The following is a 20957-nucleotide window of genomic DNA, read 5'->3' on the forward strand; positions in this document are numbered from 1 at the left end:
TTAAGGCAAAAGGGTCCCCTTTCCTGAGCCCTGGGCTTTAGAAGGCTTGGCTCTGGGCCTCCTCAAACTCCCATCCCTACCTAAGGACCATCATGCAAAGGGGACCATGCCATCCAGAGTTATGAGTACCTGGGACTCCAGAATTCCTTGCCCTGGCTCCCAAGTGCACTTCCAGGGTCTACTTGGGCCTCTTGCTTGGGTCCATCTCAAGTTTTGGCAAAACCACTGATGTGTGCACCTGGGCTTGAGTTGTGGCCCCGAGGTGGCCTACTGACTGTAGTGTGGGGGGCCTTGTGCAGCTGGGCATCCATGTGCAGACAGTGGAAATTCCGGAATATGATGGAGCTGGAAGATGGGAAGAGAAGCAGGCTGGGTGTAGCTCTCTTACTCCATGTTTTTGCCCAAACCCAGGTCCACCTGTGAGGAGTCTAAATGTGAACCTGTCCTTCAAGGTTGCTACAAAGGTATCTTTGTCAAGGTAGGAAACATTTATTTTACATTTTGTTGGCTTGATTTAATACCTACATATTTAGACATACAGTTTGCGGACTTCCATTTGTACTCTTGCCTCTGCCCCTCAGATATTTTGGGAGATCTTGCTCCGGCCTGACAAAGCCAAGGGAGAGAAGCAGAAGCACAGTGGCTTTATACTTTCACAGCACTGCGATTCATTAGCTATGCTTTGCAAATCTATACAACCTAAAATACAAGTCCTGTGCATTTATCACAAGGATGCTGATCCATATAATGAAAACAAACAGGGAGGCTGGTCCACTTTGTTCTGTTTGGTGGTGGTGGTTTGTTTGCGGCCTCCCTCTTCCCAATTTGTGAAGCTAAGGAGGGAGATGTTCTTTACTGGTCCTCTGAGGGCACGCGGGTCCTGGCTGGGAAGCTCAAGGTTTGTGGTGGAGAAACCAAACCAGCAGGCTGTGGAGGGGACTGTCCGCCCTCCCCCACCCTTTCCTTTGAAAGGAAAGAAAGACAAAAAAGAGCTGGCGTCTTGAGGGTTTCAGTCTTAAACTCTCCCCCATCTCTCCGACTGAGTAAACTAACAATGGAAAAAAAAAATACTGCAGAAAACCAGAGTTTAGATAAAGTGCTCTGCATAGTGCCTTTGGCTGCCGGGAACTGGAGTCTCGGGCGCAGCCCCAAGCCGGGCGTTTCCCGCTCGGCCCAGGCTGGCAGGCCGAGGCGGAGGCCAGTGGGGAGGACCCGGCGACCCCGCCGCAGCCCTCCTCCCATCCAGCTCCCGGTCCCCTGTCCCGAGGGAGCGGCTGGACGTCGCCCGTTTAAGGGGCGGGCCGCGGCTCCACGTGCTTTCTGCTGAGTGACTGAACTACATAAACAGAGGCCGGGAGGGGGCGGGGGAGGAGGGAGAGAACAGGCTCTGACCGATAGTAACCCCTGCGCTCAGAGCAGCCGAATCTATAAAAGGAACTAGTCTCGGCAAAAAACCCGTAATTCCGAGGGAGACTGAGTAGGGCCGGGACCTGGCGAGCCGGGCGGACACCCCTCTCCCCGGGCGTGGGTGTGCAGGGCAAGGGGGCGCCGCAGGGCCCGCACCGCCAGGGCTAATTTCTCGGCGCGCTTTGCTCCCTGTTTTTTTCTCCCACTTTTCCCTTTCCCCTTCTCGAGAAAGGACTTGTCAAGGGGGGAAAGAGACGCAAACATAAAAGTGGAAATCAGGTAAGAAGCTCTCCAGGGACTTGGTTGTTGTTTTGCCTCGGGGTCGAGGAGGTTTGGGAAGCCTCGTTTCCTGCACTTTGGTCGGGACCCCCACATCCCCACATCTTGCAGCATGAACGTGGCGGGGGAGGTGTAAATGGGGCGAGGAGGTCCTTGGAGAAGCTCTGGCGACCCTGGGTCGCAGCGCTGCTGCGCTCGGGGCTCGCCCGGCTGTGGAGCCCTGGAAGCATCTCTGGGCGTGGAGAGCCGGACGCAGACCTCGGGCGCGGTGGGGTCGGGGGCTCCCGGGATTGCTGCCGGGGTGGAGAGAGTAGCAGGAACAGCGTGGAGCCCTTCCCTTTGTTCGGAATCGCCCGAGCCGGCTGGAAACCCCTCTGGTGGCGGGTCGGCGGGCGCCCACCGGGACAAATGCCAGAGTCCCCACTACGTTTTTAAGAAGTTGGTCTGTGTTGGGCTCTGACCCGGGAATGGGTTCCGTGAGCCTTGGGACTGGAGCGACCCATCTTTGTTCCCCAAAAACTCGAGTAGGAGGATTCCCCAACGGGGTCTGTTGTGCTATTTCTCGGTGGGCTTTGTTTCACCTGGGGGTCCTGCCTACGGTCTCCGTGCGCTGGTGACCCCGACGTAGTCTGGGGACGAGTTTTTGCTCTTTTAAAAACAGAAGACTTAGGAGAGCGTGCGGAGACCCGGGCGCTGGGGTGCCCAAATTCCGTCCCCCATCTTCTTGCCCTTTGCTGTGCGTCTCTTGGGGCAGCTTCAGGCTGGGCACGGATGGGGAAGCTGGGGCGAGGTGGTGCAGCCGAATGACCGAGAGTAACCCCGGCGGGCGGTGCAGAACTCGGAGCTCCGCGCCCGGCTCAGCCCGGAGCGCGGGAGGGGGGCGGGGCGTGGGCTGTGGGTGGCCCCGGGAGACCGGCCCGCAGCGCCTCCTGGCCGGGTGACCTCGGAATCGGCCTGGTGGCGGGACTGGGTCCGGGCTCCACAAGGCGTCGTCGCTTACCGTTCGGACTGAATCTGGAGAAGATCTGGTGGTTGCCTCCTAGGAGGAACCCTGGGGGGTTCAGTTGAAAGCCCTCCTGGCTGACTTTGGTTAACTTGTTTTCCGACTCCTAGGCCATTGCTGCATTAGAAAAGATTCTTAGGGAGTTGGCCGGTGCTGATCTTTTCAAACAAAAGTTAAACACAAACTGAGAAAGAACTTAATTTCCCATTCCCCCTTCGGATTTCAGCCTGTTTTTCTCATACCTACACAAAAATAATGGAGGCTCTCTGCCGTTCATTCATTTCTTGAGAAACTTCTCCCAAATCAAAGAAAGTGTGGAAGCATGGAAAATATTCCCAAGTAGAACCTCTACAGATAGTGTAATGATTTTTACATACAAAATTTTCGTTGTTGGCCAGTTTTCCCATCATAAATCGTTTTTGGTTTATGATTAATCATAAACCGTTAACTTATGATAGGGATTTTTGGGGAAAACATTGGATATACGGAGCCAATCAGTATTTACTTGAGAACAAGTAGAATCAGACCAGGGGAGCGGGTTTCCAGCTTTGATGATGTGCATAGTTCATTTAAGGGACAAGAATTCCTGCTGTTGTCAGAGTAATCCACCAGTCCCTCCAAAATCACCCGCCTGGTGTCCCATCATATCTGACTGTGATGTGGACACCTGTGATGTGTTGTCTCCTCTGCAGATAAACATCTGGAATCTCAACGCTTATAAGTATTTCTACTGACGTCTAAATAAAGCCATATAATGAACCCTGGCATTGTGATTTAAGCATTTTTTAGTTCTTGTGAAACAGTGCATGAATCTAGCTTGGAAAAGTATAATCAGGGCTTGGTTATTTTCAAACTCTGCTGAAGGAGGTCCCAATGCAATGTTATTAAAAATAAATGAAATTGAATGAAACTCTGCAACTCAGCTTTTTCTTATCTTCTATAGTACTTACTAGATGTGGGGAGAAGTTGGAATATTTTTCTGTTTAACTTTTTTTTGGGGGGGGGGATCTTCAACCCATATACCAGGATGCTCAGGGTATATCCCTAGTGACTGCAAATCAAGAAGATCGTTTCTAAAATAGTTAAATGGACACTGCCTCAGACCAGCGTGTTTCAAACTTTTTTAATCTCATGAGGCACACTTTAACCTGTAATTAAACTTCCATGGCACACTTAAATTATGTTCTTGAAAAATTTTCATGGCACATCTAAGATCCTCTCATGGCACAGGGTGCTGTGGCATACAGGTTGAAAATCACTGCTTTAGACTTTTAAATTATCAACCTTTTGGCTCTCTAGAAAATACTAAACTACATGTGGTTTTTGCATTTCTGTAATGCCCTTAAATTCAAATACAGTTTTATTTATTATCTAGATACTAAAGAACTGATACAGTTATCATGCTTGTGATAATTTATTCCAGCATCAGATTTCAAAACAGGGGTGTCCAACCTGTGGCCCAACAAACATTCAGAATGATCTTTTAAATTTTATTGAGTTATGCTAGGAGAAAGCCTACTATTAAGACCATCTTTATACCTGCATATGGAAATAACCATGAGTGTCCAAAACTATGGTAATGTTTAATGGATACTTACATAGCACTATGTGCCAAGTACTATTCTAAATGCTTTTCAAATACTAATTTAATCTTCACAGAAAACTCATTTATTATCCCTATTTTACAGATTAAGAAATTGGGAGGTTAACTAATTTTTTTCGTGGCCACACATCTTGCAAATGGCAGAACTGAGATTTGAACCCAGAGAGTAAGCTCACACTTAGCAATGAGGTGGTACATTTCAACTGCTGTGGACAGGGAACTTTCCAAGGATGTTCACTCTGCTCTGTATATATATCTGCTATAGTCCTTATGGTAATCTACCGCCTGTATTGTATTTCTCATGTTGCTTTGAGTGGGCCAGCCAAATTGTCTTTAGCTTGTTGAGACCTTGGTTGCATAGAGATTGCAACATCATGGAAAGAACAGACAAAATTTACTCAACTGTATTTTTAAAATATTCTTTTTTTTTTTTTTTTTGTGGTTTTTGGCCGGGGCTGGGTTTGAACCCGCCACCTCCGGCATATGGGACCGGCGCCCTACTCACTGAGCCACAGGCGCCGCCCTAAAATATTCTTGATTTTAAACAAAAACTAAATTGTTGACTATACTTTAAGTTGACTTTAAGTCAACTATACTTAAAGTATAGTAAGACTATACTTTAAACTATATTATAAAAACTACACTGGAGACTCGAGTCAGATATTTGTGAGTAGATATGTGATCTTGAATGTTCTCTGTGTGATCTGAAAATGAAATGAAAGTACAGCATTTGGCTGTGAAAATACAAGAAAAAGGGAAGAGAAATATTATTTTCACTGTGAATTCAAGCTTTGGTGAATTTTTTGTTGTTTGTAATGTAATGATTCATGGCTGTTCTATTCTTGTGTCATGGACCTTTTGATATAAACTATTTCTCTGTTATTGCTGCGACTGTCTAGAAATCAAATTTAGCCTTTTCTTAAGGTGTATTTCTCTGAAAATTAAATACAGTTTCAATGTCTGCCTTATGAAAGTGAAGTAGGATGAAAACTGCTTTTCTTATTAATTGGTGTAGCAAATTAGAAATACACTCTTAGAAAAAAGTTACATTTACTGTTGACTTACCATATGCTGGACATTGTTTTAAGCATTTTACATATAATAATTCATTCTCACAAGAACCACATAAGATGGGCACTGTTACTATCTTTATAGATGGGGAAACTGAGGTAAAGATAGCAGGTAGATGGTTATGGAATTTGTAAATAGTGGAGCTGAAGTTGCATCCCAGGCAATTTGGCATTCCTGAGTTTATCAACCTCAGGGTATAAATTTCACTATACTATCAAAAATTTGCCTCCTAGCAAAAGGCAGAAAGTGTTTCCCTCATTCATTTGAGCAGTTCCTTGACTAAGTAGTCTGCATAGATGATACATGGTAAGAATTTAAATCCTATATAGAGAGATGCATTTTTGAAATATATGAAAACAGAGAATGTGCGTCTTAGGTAAAATTGTTTTCAGATAGGGCCTTCATTTACCCTGCATTCTGTTAAGATCATAAACTTTGCTTTGTTAAAGCAATGAAATCAAATCTGATGCTCCCTGACAATGGAGGAGCATTAGATTTGTTTCCTAAAACAAAATATAGTTTGAAATCTGTCTTTTTCCATTTTGAAAAAAATATTGGTAATAGACTCTTTAGCTTTTGCAGACCTACTTTAAGACATGATTTAAATGTTACCCTCCACACAAAGCTCTCGTGGATCTGCTCCTCCCTCCCAACACTAGTTAAAAATAATTATCTCCTTTTTATTCCTGTAAGATGAATTACAGCACTCTTCATGACATGTATTTAATTTTTTTTTTTTTTTACAATTAACATTTATTTGTCTTTCTATTGAGCATATATTTCTCTAGAGGGAGATCTTTGATTCATTCTCCCTAGGCCTTTATTCATCCCCTTTAATATAGAAGGGGTTTAATAAATGCTCACTTGAACGAATCCCAGAAAGAGTGTGGAGACGTCACGTTTGCTTCTTGTTTTCTAAAACACTACTTAAGATAACTGGGATAATCATGAAAAAGTATTAGAAATAGAATTATGTGAGAAATAACTGTAGTTAAGACTAGGTTTATGATAGATTGGAACTTTCAGTGCATACTTATGTTATTTAGGCCAGATTATGTTTTGTGGAACAAACAATTCTGTTTCTTCCAGTTTCATTTCCGCTTTTGAGACAGCTGTGATTTGAGAAAAAGCTCTAGTCTGTGACATTCCAAATTCAAGGCAACTTTGAGCTGTGCACTAATTTATTTGTATTGGTAAGAATGAGGTAACTCAGGAATTAAATTATTTAAACACTTTTAAAAAACAAAATAACCTTATATGCATTGAATCTGTTTTTTTGTTTTGTTTTGGTGTTTATTTAAAGATCTGCAGTATTTTCTATGCAAAAGCGAACTTCCAAGAAGCACTTGGAAGATAAAGCATTTTATCTGGCTGGTCTTGAAGTCAAGGTGGTTTATGATAACCGGTATTTAGGGAGATTTTCTAGTAGGTCATTCATTTATAAAAGACTGCTTTGAAGCTACGTTTAGAGTATTTATTTAGTTTTTCCTAAATAACTAAATAGAACTTATTAGTATCAGAACATTTTGAAATACAGGTACAGGAAAAATGGGGCCCAAAGACCCCGTTCTGGGCAAGGGAAAGCACCCCCCGAAAAAGAGGAAAACTAGAAAGTAAGCTGAGTGAGTCGGAACAAAGAAAAGTCAGCTAGTTTACATTTAAGCTAGCCATTGCTAGCAAGCTTCCTGCCTTTTCTGAAATTCTAGCCTGTTGGAGATGCAGCTTACAAACACCCCTGCTGGGTCTGTGAGCACTGTGAGGAAAAATGGCTATAGAAGAGACTATGGCAAAGACCTAGACAGATACATTAATTGGGTGTTTCCTGTCCAGTAAACAGGCAAAGCAGATACCCATTGTGGAGATTTGCATTTGCCTGGGGAGTAGCTCAAGCCCTGCGTTATAGGTAGAAGAGCTTATGTCCCTTATCACAGAGGAAGATCCTCTGTGCTGGTGATGGGAGGAAAATTTCTTCCTCTGACCTCCCACCTCAGATATTAACGCCAGTGGCATTTTACTCCACAGTAAACTAGTGGAGTTTAACACTCCCCTAGAAATCTATGTGTGTGTTCTCAAGCGGGAGGCTCTCCCCATACAAGGCTCAGATTTCAGATTTCTCAAGGCTACTCAAACCCTTAAATAATAGCAATAGGTGAGCAGTGCCTGTGGCTCAGTGGGTAGGGCGCCGGCCCCATTTACTGAGGGTGGCGGGTTCAGACCTGGCCAAACTGCAACAGAAAAATAGCCAGGTGTTGTGGCGGGCATCTGTAGTCCCAACTACTCAGGAGGCTGAGGCAAGAGAATCACTTAAGCTCAAGTGTTGGAGGTTGCTGTGAGCTGTGATGCCACGGCACTCTACCGAGGGCAATAAAGTGAGACTCTGTCTAAAAAAAAGAAATAGGAGCTGATATGCTCACTCAGAGAAACTGGTGGCATCTTTGTTCCCTTCCTCCTCTTACCATCTGGGCAAATAGACTTCAGTAAAAGCAGAGTGGTGCAAATACTCTGGGCCATTGCTGGAATCCCACAAATGGGCGATGGAGCCCTGATTTCCCACCATGAATTCTGTTCTGTGTCTCATGTCTCTTTCTTTACCACCCTTTCTAAGCTTACATTTCTTTAGTCAGTCGCTGCCAGTTCCACAGGTCTTAGCAGACCCTGTACCTGAGGGGGGACCCCATCAATAGGTACAAATATTAATGAAAACAACATGAATATCAGAGTTGAATTAACATTGTGGAATTCTGGTCCTGTCACTAAGGAATGAATATTTGACGTTAGGCAAGTTGCCAAATTTTTCCTCCTTTTCCTAGTCTGTGAAAGAGGTATTTGTGTTATGTGTAACATAACATAGACGTAACGATTGGCATATAGTGCTATACATTTCATGCCACTGTTTCCAGTGATTTTCAAGTCTTTTGATTTTTAGTTTATTTCCACTTCAAATTGTTTTTACCCCAGGTTACTTGATATACCAGACATGCAAAAAAATAGATGATGACAATAGCAATTATTGAATTAGGTTCTACTCTTACAATAAATCACTAATTTATATTATGATTCAGGCTTGGAACAATTAGATTTTAGTTCATATTCTCATGTATACATATAATTATCAGTGATTATTATTTTTGGGGTGAGACTCGTTGACTTCTTTGAGAATACATTGAAAACCAGGCTGGGCACGGTGGTTCATGCCTGTAATCCTAATACTCTGGGAGGCTGAGGTGGGTGAACTACGTGAGTTCACAGGTTCGAGACTAGCCTGAGCCAGAGCTAGACCTGGTCTCTAAAAATAGCTGGGTGTTGTGGAGGGCGCCTGTAGTCCCAGCTACTTAGGAGGCTGAGGCAAGAGAATCACATAAACCCAAGAGTCTGAGGTTGCTGTGAGCTGTGATGCCACAACACTCTACTGAGGGCAGCAAAGTAAGACTCTGTCTCAAAAAAAAAAAAAAATGGGCTCATGTAATCCAAATTTTACATATAATTACAGGATGCTCATGAATGTCCACAAACCCACTGAGAAGAGTCATTATGCTTTTGTGAGTTTAGGTTGTTGGTCTAAGAAATGAAACTATGTGCCTTGTAAAGAGCCCTTCAAGCTTTTATGTCCTCTAATTCCAGGTCTGTGTTTAGGAGAAAGGGTGATATTTTGATTAAAGCCACCCAGAGATATGGTCTGAAGGATGTGTTGAGCATCAGTGTGATAGACCACAGTGGATTTTGAGGGGCAAGGGGGAAACATCCAGAGAGGGATTTTGAGGGGCAAGGGGGAAACAGAGCCTTCCTGATAAGAGTGATGATGGAAGAAAGGAAAACGCTGGGAGGAGAGGAAGGTAGAGAAGAGAAAGCTATGGGAATTTCCTATTTAATCTTCCTTGGGTGGACAAAGACTTGTACCAGAATGGGATTCTCCTTTGAAATGAGAAGGAAGGAGGTTTGATTTAATTCAATAACTTTCAAATAGAACAAACATGATTAAGTGAGACACTGTTCTTGTCTTGGTCTCACCATTTAGAAAATCTCTTTGAAATAAAGTTAATTTGAATTCTCCATCCTAAAGATCTCCATTTTGGATATAGATTTTGATTCTTATTGTGGAATCCTCTGGAGCCAATATGTGATCAAAAGAAAAGCTAATAAACATCTAGGATTCATTCATCCCCCAAGAAAAGAATACCAGTGCCCATCCTGTGAAGAGAGTTGGACTGGACCTCATAAGGATATTCTAAGATATCTTGGAAGACCCTTGGGGGTAGACATAAAGCTTTCTAAAGCATCGTCCCAAATTTGCTGTTGCAGAGAGCATAACACATTAGGACTGGGAGGAAGAAAGAAGAAAGGGGAAAAGGGAGCAATAGGTTTCAGATCATGATTTGGGAGGAGGAGTTGCTTCTGAGAACATGTTTGGGTGTCATATTTCTGCCATATTCTTGCTTTGCAAAATTCTTACAGGATGCCAGGTTGGGAATAATTGGTTTTGCCAAGAATCAAAACAAGCTTATTTTCTTGAAGAAGCAAGTCCTCGAGGGATGGTAGCTTGAAATCGTTTGGATCTGGCATTTAGATGATTCAAGATTGACATAAAGGCAACACTGATGCAAGCAGAAGCTTTCCCTGGAGAGGTGGAGGAAGTGAAGGCCCAGATCTAATAACTCACAGGCCGACTTGCCTCCACTTCCAAATGCAGGGCTTGTGGTGGAGATGGCAGGATTTACTTTAGTTTTACTTTAGCTGGGGTTAGGCTGACCTCTAGTACTGTGAGAGAGACGGTAGAGGAAGATACAATATTTACAACAACAACAAAATATATTTTAATATATATTTCAAAATTAAATCTGCTAATACGTACACAGTGCTATTAAACTGAAATTCATTTGTTCAGCAGATAAGCACCATGTGCCATGTGACGTATCATACAAGGTACTGAACAAATGTCAGAGGACTTTCAGGAGCAGCCATCATTAATGATCTCTTTTGCTACCCCAGCGAGAATGGCCCACATCACAAAATCTCAAAACTGCAGATGCTCGTGTGGATGTGGAGAAAAAGGAACACTTTTACACTGCTGGTGGGACTGCAAACTAGTTCAATCTTTTTGGAAGGAAGTATGGAGAACCCTCGAAGAACTCAAGCTAGACCTCCCAGTTGATCCTGCAATCCCATTACTGGGCATCTACCCAGAAGGAAAAAAATCCTTTTATCATAAGGACACTTGCACTAGACTGTTTATCGCAGCTCAATTTACAATCGCTGAAATGTAGAAACAGCCGAAATGCCCATCAATCCAGGAATGGATTAACAAGCTGCGGTATATGTATGCCATGGAATACCATTTATCCATAAAAAGATGGAGACTTTACATCCTTTGTATTAACCTGGATGGAAGAGGAACACATTATTCTTAGTAAAGCATCGTAAGAATGGAGAAGCATGAATCCTATGAACTTAATTTTGATATGAGGACAATTAATGACCTAGTACCTGGTGGAGGGCAGGGGAAGGGGAGAGCAGAGAGAGAGAGAAGGGAGGAGGGTGGGGGAAAGGAAGAGTAGAGAGTGGAAAGGGGGGTGGTGGGAAAAGGAAGATCAGAGAGAGGAAAAGGGGGTGTGGGGGTCTCCGTGTGTGACACACCTTTTGGAGGCAAGACACTAGTGTAAGAGGGACTTTACCTAACAAATGCAAGCAGTATAACCTGGTTTCTTGTACCCTCAATGAATCCCCAACAATAAAAAAAAAAATCTCTTTTGCTTGGCATTCAAGGCTCTTTGAAAAATAAAAGACAGTGACCTATTTTGACAACTTTGTCCTGGATTAGAAGAGGTATACTTGATGAAACTATACCTGCTTTTCTCACCAGAGTGATTGGCACATGAGATGGTTCAGCAGCTGTTAAATGGATCTGCCTCTACACAGATTTTCATCTTTCTCTGACTTCTACTTTAAGAACTGCCTTGCTGTTATTATTTGGCTCCTCATGGTCCTAGGATATTAAATTGTCTTCCATATTTGCTTTTGTTTACACTGTGCCCTCTAGTCATGTTCCTCACCTGCTGAAATTTTACCTATCAGACAGACCACAGGTAAGGGAGCCTAGCAGGAGTGAGGACATCCCTGTGTAATGCGTTACCTCATTTAGTCTTCACCAGAACCCCGAGACTCAGGCAGCAATTCAGCTGGCTCCGATCACTTAAATTGACTTAAACGTTTTTGTAATCCTCAGTATATTTTTGGCCATTATTTTATTTTTTTTGTGTGTGTTTTTTTTTGGCCGGGGCTGGGTTTGAACCCGCCACCTCCGGCATATGGGACCGGCGCCCTACTCCTTGAGCCACAGGCGCCGCCCAAACCTCAGTATATTTTTAAAACTTAACCTTTTAGTCCTATACATTGAAAACCAATATCAGTTATCATAAACCGAAGGTGATTTTAAAGGTAATTAGAATGAAAATAAATTTATATTTGTTACGGTCTAACTATTGCTTCCTAAAGGCCCTAGCTGTCTCAGACTTGCTCTCACTCTGTTAAAAAGGGAAATTCACAAGTTTGTAAAGAGGTGTCAAAGACTAAACACTTTCTCCTTAATGTAATAAAAATTGTATAAAGGCTAAAAAAGTGCTGAAAAGAACAAAGAAAGTTCTCATTATGTTATTCAGTGTTTAATACTATGCCTGTCCATCTCCCCAAATCCTTGAATACCGCTTAAATTCATCTTATCTAACTTTTCCAAATGTGGAGGTTGACTGTTATTAGCCCTATTTTTCAGATGATGCACCTGGCAGAGACAGGTTAAATAACTTGTTTGTGGTTCCCACACTTGGGTAATGGCAGAATTAGGGGTTCAAACTCAAGTCTTTCTGACCCCCAAGTTTGGGAGTTTGGGCTTTTTTCACCTGGCTGAATTTCTCATGCTACCTTTTCTAGAACCTTCAAGGAATGCTTCTTTCTTTCCTCCTACAACGCTTTCATATTAATTGCCAAAGTGTATTAATTTGCACCCTTACCAGCAATGTGTGATGAATAGCAGCATATTTTTAATGTTGGGTTCTAGTGTTACAGTTTCTCACATTCTTTTGGATGTATTTTCTGTGGCTACCCGATTCCCAAGCCCCATACAGGTTTCTTAGACTTAGAAAGTCATCTAGTCCAGCTTCTTCATCGTTACGACTTGTTTCTTCTGTAGCCCACTGAGGTAGAATAGCTGGCCAAAATTTATTCTCCAGCTGCTGTCTTAACTGGAAATTAAAATTTTAGTTTCTTGCTTCTCTAGTTGAGGCTTTTTTCTACTGTATTAGAATTTAGGGTAATCTTTACAGTGCTCTACTATTTATTTGCTTTTTTTGCAGTTTTTGGCCGGGGCTGGGTTTGAACCCGCCACCTCTGGCATATAGGGCCAGCACCCTACTCTTTTGAGCCACAGGCGCCGCCGGTACGGTGCTCTTTTAAAGGAGAGAAAAAAGAATTTGCTTCTATAAAAGTCTATTTTTTTCGGCTTGAAATGGACACTGGATCCTTAAATATTGGACTAGCCTCATTTATTTATTCTGTCTGTTGATCCAACTTGGATCTTAAAGGGTTTTTCAACTGGAAGGTTTTTCCTCACTAATAAAAATTGATTTTTGCTTGTGAGTTTGAATCATAAGGTCATCTGTACAGAAATCCTGAATGTTGAGGGCTTCCTAAAGACTTTTTTTATGCAAAAGTATAAAACATTGATGCTAATTTTGGCTAGTTAAAATTAATTGTGATTCAAGGCAGATTTTTTTTAACTGTTATTTGAATGATTATATTAATTGTATAATAGTGAGGACCTTGAGTTCAAGGTAAAGCCTTTGGTCAAGTATTGTTTATTCAGTTCTCAGACTTGTGGCAGGATTTGCAAATTTAGTGAAACTAGTGCCATTTTCCAGTTTACAACTCCAGTCACATTTCACATGATCACAGCGTGGTTTTGCCCTCTGCGGAGCCAATGGAGAGTTGTCTGACTCTTGCTTCTAGTGCCTTCCACATAAGAGGAGTGGATGTGTCCCTAGAGCTTGCAGAGAGGAGCAGAGCATTCTCTCCCTACAGATAGTTCCATTTGGAAAGCTCCTTAGGGGATGGTGGCTCTCACCTGTTGTAGACACTTAGCACATTATTGCTTAAGGGGATTGGATTGTATCAATTATGTTTGCAAAAAGGAGGCTAGCAGAAATGGCACCCAAAACTTTAGTCTCATTTTTCCTTGAGTACTTTTTTGTTAGGCATACAAAGTATTTGATTGGGGAAAATCTTAACAACATGAGCATTTTCTATAAGGAATATTCAGAATCTTGATAATATTAGAATAATAACAGATCTATTTCCTTTGTTTGAATCCTCTCATACCTTAAATGATGTTCAGTTTGCCAATCTTAAAAAAAAGGCTAACCACCCTTAAGTTTTTATGTTTCAGAATCACAAGTATGTGAATTTAAATTGTGATCTTATTCCTCTTCTCTTAGTTTAGTGAGGCCGCCAGCAAAGTGGTTTGTTTTGGTTGTTCTAAAGGAGTTAAGTTATAAGGTTTGCCCTGGAACCCTGATTCAATTCTCACTTACCTATATAATTGGCCTTTTCTGGGCTGCAGAATCAGAGGTGTCTTAGACACATGACATACAACTGCTTTGAGCTGGCTGGTGAAAGGACCTTCTGGAGAAGGCTGCTGGTGTCGCTCACTTACTCTCTGAACTTGGTCTGGGCAAGAGCCTGGAGATTGGATATCTTGCTTCGGCAAAAGTAAAGGGAATAAAGTGTTAAGGTGGAAACATTGTATCCAGGCATTGATAGGCTTCTTTGGGTGAGTTTGTGATTTGAGCCTATGAGTTTCAGAGTTCAGGGTTCCTGACCAATGCTGCAGTCTTGTATTTGGGGTCAAGCCTCTGGGGAAGGTGTCCTTGTGAGCTGGCATGTTTACAAGGGCCTCCTTGCAGATTCTTGCTTGCTCACATGAAATTAATGAATGTCCTTCCTAACAAATCAGAGAGGCTTTTAAGAAAATCAGATTAAATGCACTCCCACTTGAATTTGTGTTTCTGTGAGTACAGGTGGAAATTTTATCCTGGTTTTGGCCTACCTGAACCTTTACTTGTGGTGACATTTCTGATTTGTTACTTTAGTGAATCTGCATTAACTACCTTTTCTTTAATAATAGCTGAGGTTTTATTTTACTTCAGAGGCCTTCATTCTACAAATGTTTGTGGAGCACCTGGGCTTACTGTGGTAGAGAATAGGAGCTGTGGAGACATAGTAGCTTACTGTGCAGAGCTTACAGTTTAGCAGGGTCTGCCTGATTACTTGGTACACAGGAGGGGACTGTAGGTAGAGCTAAAAAGATGGAGGAATTATAAGGCCCATATTTCCCATAGGTAATCGACATAGAGGCTGGAGGAAATGGGACTGCAGGGGAAAACTAAGCCAGGGACTGAAGACTTGTGAGAAGGTGACAGTGTGGAAAGAGGAGCTGACTCCGGTGGGACTGTGGCGAGGTTGCTTTTATAGCCCTGCTTGCTTTTGTGTTTTTGTAGCTCAGGGTGTTTGTGAATTGATTCAGGTTCCTTATATCCTGGCATTATGATTGCGGTTGGAAAGATTTGATTTTTTTTCCCCTCTAGCAGGTTGATTTGTTGTCTACGGGCAAGGTTCTTTTTCCTCTGTGCTTTATACCCCCTAGCAGGAAAAACGCAAATGGTTGTATTGTTTGCCTAAGTCTTCTTTTGTAGGTTGCTCTGTATTTGCTTAGCGGAATCAGCAGGGGACGGGGGGCCATCTCTCATATTTTGTTAGAATTTCTCCATGATTCTACAGTAGTGGAACAAAGACTTGGGTACAGGACAGATCTACTTGCAGAAGTCCTGGCTGTTGAGAGTTTTAAAAGTCCTGAGACCATTTAGTTGGTAGCGACTGAAGTGTTACGGGTGATAAATAGAATCTTTGGTTGTCCAAGTATCAGTGATGTGATAGAAACAGATTTAAACCTTTAGGATATTCTTTTTAAATAGAATTGTTGACAACATGAAGAATTGTGTTTCTTTTTTTTTTTTTGAGACAGTGTCTCACATCCCCTTTGGTAGAGTACCGTGTTGTCATAGCTCATAGCAGCCTCAAACTCTTGGGCTTAAGCAATTCTCTTGCCTCAGCCTCCCAAATAGCTGGGACTACAGGCACCCCCCATAATGCCTGGCTATTGTTTGTTGTAGTTGTCATTGTTGTTTAGCTGGCCCAGGCTGGATTCAAACCCGCTGACCTCAGTGTATGTGGCTGGTGCTGTAACCACTTGTTCTACAGGCGCCGAGTCAGAATTGTGTTTCTTGAAGGCTCATTACAGATTTGTATAGAATTCAGAGACTTCTTTCATTTTTTTTTTTCAATGTATTCATTTCATAGCTCTCATTTTAAAAATTAACTACTAGCAAATAGTTTTATCTATGAAAGTGGATATGTGTTCCAGGGTGAAAGAGGGATGTGCAGTTATCTATATTATATATTAGATTATAATAATTATTATTATAATTATCTATCTTTTATATTAGATTATAATTATACTATACTATAATTATAATATACTATAATTATACTATTTCTAACAATGAAGAATGTATGATACATATAACCTTGTAAAACACTACCCCCAAGTTACAGATGGTTGGAAGTGATAAAATCTAATGGATCTACATATTTTTATTTTTATCTATTTATTTATTTTTGAGACAAGAGTCATACTTTGTCACCCTTGGTAGAGTGCTGTGGGGTCATAACTCACAGCAACCTCCAACTCCTGGGCTTAAGTGATTCTCTTGCCTCAGCCTCCCAAGTAGCTGAGACTACAGGCGCCCGCCACCACACTGGCTATTTTTTTAGAGACAAGGTCTTGCTCTGGTTCGGGCTGGTCTTGGACTTGTGAGCTCAGGCGATCAACCCACCTCAGCCTTCGAAGTGCTGGGATTATAGGCGAGAGCCACCCCACCTGGCCAGGATCTGTATATTTTTAAATGAGTGGTGTGATAGCGGAGCCTCTTTTAGAATGACAGAAATATTTTAAAATGATAGAATGACTTCATTGCATCCTTGACTTTTACCTTGGAGGATTTCTTACACCCTTTTGTGTTCTCAAATTTGAGTATCAAAATGTTACAGTGTAAGTCAGAGGACAGCTTCAGGGTGTCTTGAGTATTAGCTCATAAGCCTTTTGTGGGTCTCTGACTACGGGCAATTTCACTGGGATTGTAGGCTACAGGATGACTGGGGAGTCAGAGGGGGTGCAATTTGGGGAACACTAGCAAGTATACTTTTAAGTCTAGAGAGCCCAGTAGCATCTGGAAGCCAAAAAAGTTCAACTGAGTCAGTCAAATTAGCTTCAAGCTTAAGTAAGCTGATGGGGTCAGCCTGGGAGAAATCACAGGTTGACTCAAAATCCCCTCCCACTCTCAGAACAGCCATGTGCTGTCTTTAGTCATGGGTGCACCCAGATCTCCTGTCCTTTAGTAACCTCGTTAGCTTTTCCTTCATCCCTCACTGTAACAACTAATCCAGAGGCACAAACTCAAAGAGACGCAGTTGGAGAGCAAAACTTTCCAAAGCAAGCACGCTCTGTTGGGGTTACACATTGCATACCGCTGTATACCCTAACATCGCAGGACCCTGCACATTTCTCTGGAGATGAGGCCCATGAGTCACATCTGTGATTCTTGATTTTGCATCAACATCTCATGAGTAGGCAATCCGTTGAGCCTTAGCACCAAAACATTTTCAGTTCATTCCTGATATATAGTTAAGTCTACCTCCTGCTTTGTAGTTTACTGGCTATTTAGTGAAATAAGACATAAGGTACTGTAAATCTCTCTGTCTCTCTCTCTATATAATTTATCTATCTATCTATATATATATATATATAGATTTTTTTGTCCATTATACCTCAAGTAAGGAAAAGACTTTTAGAAACAACTTCATCAAGAGAGATACTAATCACTGTTATTGGCAATTTTGACTTCCATCTCACTTCTGGTAACTGGAAATTTGTCCAACAAAGCAGAAAACACACACACACACACACACACACACATACTTATTTAGTTTAGGGACATAGCTGTTCTATAACCACTGTTTTTGAAGGAGGAAAGTTAGTTGCTGATTGCACATTCTGGGTATGTGAATTCATTAGATAGTACTCATACGAGAAATGCACTCAGAAGAATAAACAGAATTGGAGGAGAAATAGGTTAGTGTGGAGGGGCATATGACTGTTGTTGAAAAAGTTATTATGTTAGAAACCTAGGAGCCAGCTCTTACTCTAAGTAAGTCATTTGCTTTTGGGAGGTCTCAGCTTATCTAAATTGCAGTAGGGGTATGGTGGGAGTGGGTCTCCAAAAGCCCATGGGACTCTATTTACTAATACAAGAATCAGATGGAACATGGCCTTGAGAAAGGCTCACCTTTCCTGCCCAGAGAGGCCAACGTCTCTGTCCCAGTGAGTGACATCTTGTGTGGTCCCGACATGGAAACCATCCTCTTCTGGAACATGCCCTGGCTAAGGCACATGGGCTGACTCTTGCCCTTAGTTGGGAGCCACAGCCCGAAAGCTCACTAGCTGTCAATGTTCTTGCAGGAAGGAAAAAGACTGCCCTGGCCTTTCCTTGCTGGAGAACAGTTTCTGGTAGCCATGCAAACATGCGTGCTGTGTTTCCTCACTACATTTCCGTAGACAGATTTAATGCTGCAGACGGGTAGAGGGCTGTCACGGGAGCGAGTTCCTGTTTTTCTTTTCACTGAACCAAAGGGAGAAAGAAAAAAAAAATCCTCCTATCTTGTCTTTTTGACATGTCTTCCTTCTTCTTCCTTTTCTTCTTTATGGTTCTGTTTTCTCATCTCTCTTTGAAATGTGCATGTCAGTTTCAAAAGGGCACAGTGTTTTGGAGAGGAAGTGGGGGGGCAGGTGCTAGGTGCTGAGTAGGGCTGTTATTTTCCCCTTTCCAGTAGCTTCTTGTGAACACCTATATATTTCCCTCCACCTTGTTTTTTTTGCCAGCATTATTGAGCCTGCCTAGCATTCCAGTTTTTGGTTTAGGGAAAAGTGAAAAGAATTTATAATCCCAGCTGTCATTTAAGTGAGCCCGTTGTGGGTAGCATATGGTCCATGCTCTCACTTCACTGTCCTAAAGATGCTTGTTCAGAAAGGATTGATTTCCCTCCTGTTACTCTCTGTCCCCTACTCTGCTTTATTCTTCCTTGGTCCTGCCAGCCACCGTTTTAGCAAACCACTGCCATTTGTCTGTTTTCCACCTCTGTTGGAATAGATGTCCCTCGAACACAGGGACTTTGCTTCTGTTCACTGCTGAGTCTCTAGGGTCTGAAAGGGCCTGAATGATAAGCCCTTAATTAACATCGCTCCTACCGGGAGCCTCGCAGAGTTAACTCTGTACTTCTTGCTCGTGCAGTTAATGAGTGGTGATGGCTGTCTGCTTACTATTCCCATCCGAGGGGATCACACAGGATCGGTCTACTATTATGCAGCTCTTAGGGCTTCCAAGGCATGATTTGACCTGTGGTATATGTTGTTTATTATAATAGAAAGCAGATTTTTTAGTATATGTCAGATTTATCGATGTATAATTTACATACAGTAAAAATTCAAATTCAAAAAAAAGTACGTTTTGATGAGTTTTGACAGATGTGTCCCTGTGTGTAACTGCCGTGATACAGAATATTTCTGTTCTGCTTTGCAGTCTGTCCTCTCTCCCACCCGTGACCACACTGATTTGTATCCGTTTTGTGTCGTCTTTTCCAGAATGTCATGTGAATGGAATCATACAGTTTGTAGTCTTTTGTATCTGTCTTATTATCACTCATGTAGTATATGGTTTTTGAGATTCATCTGTTTTTGTAGCACGTAGCAGTAGTTTGCTCCTTTTTATTGCTAAGTAGTATTCCATTTAACTTATTCACCTGCTGATGTACATTTAGGTAGTTTTTAGTTTTGGGTTATTTTATTTAAGGCTTCTATAAAGGTCTTTGTGTAGACATATACTCTCCTTTAATGACGGAGCCACCTCCTTAAGTGTATGTATAACTTCACCAGAAATTGCTTTTTTCTAAAGTGGCTCTTCCATTTTACACTCCCACAATCAATGTGTTGAGTTCCAGTGGCCTCATGTACCCACCAGCATTTTTTAATTGAATGGGTGCTTAGTGATAGCTTATTGTGTTTATAATTTGCATTTTTCTGCAAGTAGTGATGTGCAGCATTTTTGTTTGGGAAGTTTATATTTTAGCAGTCTGTTGTATTCTACAGATATTAATAACTTTAAAGTATCAGTGGCATTGGAAGTGAACATTTCTAAGAAAAATTGGGTAGAGATTGGAGCAGTTACTTCCACTCATACTGTAAGAAACAAGGTTGGGATGTGGAGAATATCAGATTTTGGCAAAGGGTAGTTCACCTGGGTGAGAAATGATGACACCCCAGCATGAGGATTGGCAGAAAGCCGATTTCATGGCCTGCTGGCCCTGGGAGGGCTGCTCAGTCCTCAGCTAAACCCCGTGTTTGTGGAAAGTGAACTTAGATTCAATTGCATTTTCCAGGATGCCCTGGGAGTCAGCTGGGAAGCTCAGCAGTGTTTTGTGGCCCTCTGGGATATGTAGTAGATGCCTGCTGAACACAGAGCTCCCTCTCTGGGGACAGTTTGTTTGAATCAGTTAATCAAGCTTGAGAAATCAGTTACCACAGGCCAAGGAGAGCCACCACCTTTGAATTCTGACATCCTATTTCTTATGCCTATCTCCAGTTAATTAATTAAGCAAATTTCCCCTGAGTACTTACTATAAACTGGAACAGTTTTACATACTAGGAATGGTCCTGCCCTGATGCATAAGATGGGAGAAACCCAGAAAACAGAGGCTGTCCTGGAGCACCTAGGAAGAGCTCCTAATGCACGTGGCCATGCAGGGGAGGTGATCAGGAGAGGACTCCTGAGGACAAGACAGCTAAGTGGACACCTACTGTTGAGGAGTGATTTAGGACCAGGAACATACCAGTGAAGTCCCACTGGTAAGGGACAAGTGCAGGACACTCAGAACCTGTAAATTTTTCTCCGGGGCGTTGCTTAGGCAGGGAGTCGTGAAAGGGTAGGCTGGAGTCCCAGCAGGGAGGCCAGCTAAACCTGGGCAAGGACTGGACTCTATCCTCAGGGAGGTGGGGAGCTGGCAGAAGATTTCAAGTGGGAGACTGGCCTATTTGGGTATTTCGTTTAACTGAATTACTTTGGGTGTTCTGTGGGAGTGGAGAGGAGAGGGACAAAATTGGAGGCGGGGAGGCCAGAGAAGAGGCAGTTGTGGTCATCCAGGAGTAAGATTAGAATGGCCTGGCTGTGCCTGTGGCTCAGGGAGTAGGGCACCGGTCCCATATGCCGGAGGTGGCGGGTTCAAACCCAGTCGCGGCCAAAAAATCACAAAAAAAAAAAAAAAAAAAAAAAAAGATTAGAGTGGCCTATTGACTGGCAGTGATTGGACGTGGGATCCTTTCCATCGAGTAACTGGAAATATGCATGAGGGCAGAAGTGTGTTACGCTCTGAAACATTGAGAAA

The 20957-nt window shown here is 42.5% G+C and overlaps 1 protein-coding gene across 1 annotated transcript in view; it reads left to right on the top strand.

The window, feature by feature from the left end:
- The first annotated feature begins 1371 nt into the window (after nucleotides 1-1371).
- The window catches only part of ABCA1 (ATP binding cassette subfamily A member 1), a 134016-nt gene continuing 114430 nt past the window's right edge, over nucleotides 1372-20957 (top strand). The window contains exon 1 of the mRNA XM_053567077.1: nucleotides 1372-1686. The gene's annotated coding sequence lies outside the window, so the exon portion shown is untranslated. The remainder of the gene's footprint in view (nucleotides 1687-20957) is intronic.

This window comes from Nycticebus coucang, chromosome 2 (assembly GCF_027406575.1).
Source record: "Nycticebus coucang isolate mNycCou1 chromosome 2, mNycCou1.pri, whole genome shotgun sequence".
NCBI lineage: Eukaryota > Metazoa > Chordata > Mammalia > Primates > Lorisidae > Nycticebus > Nycticebus coucang.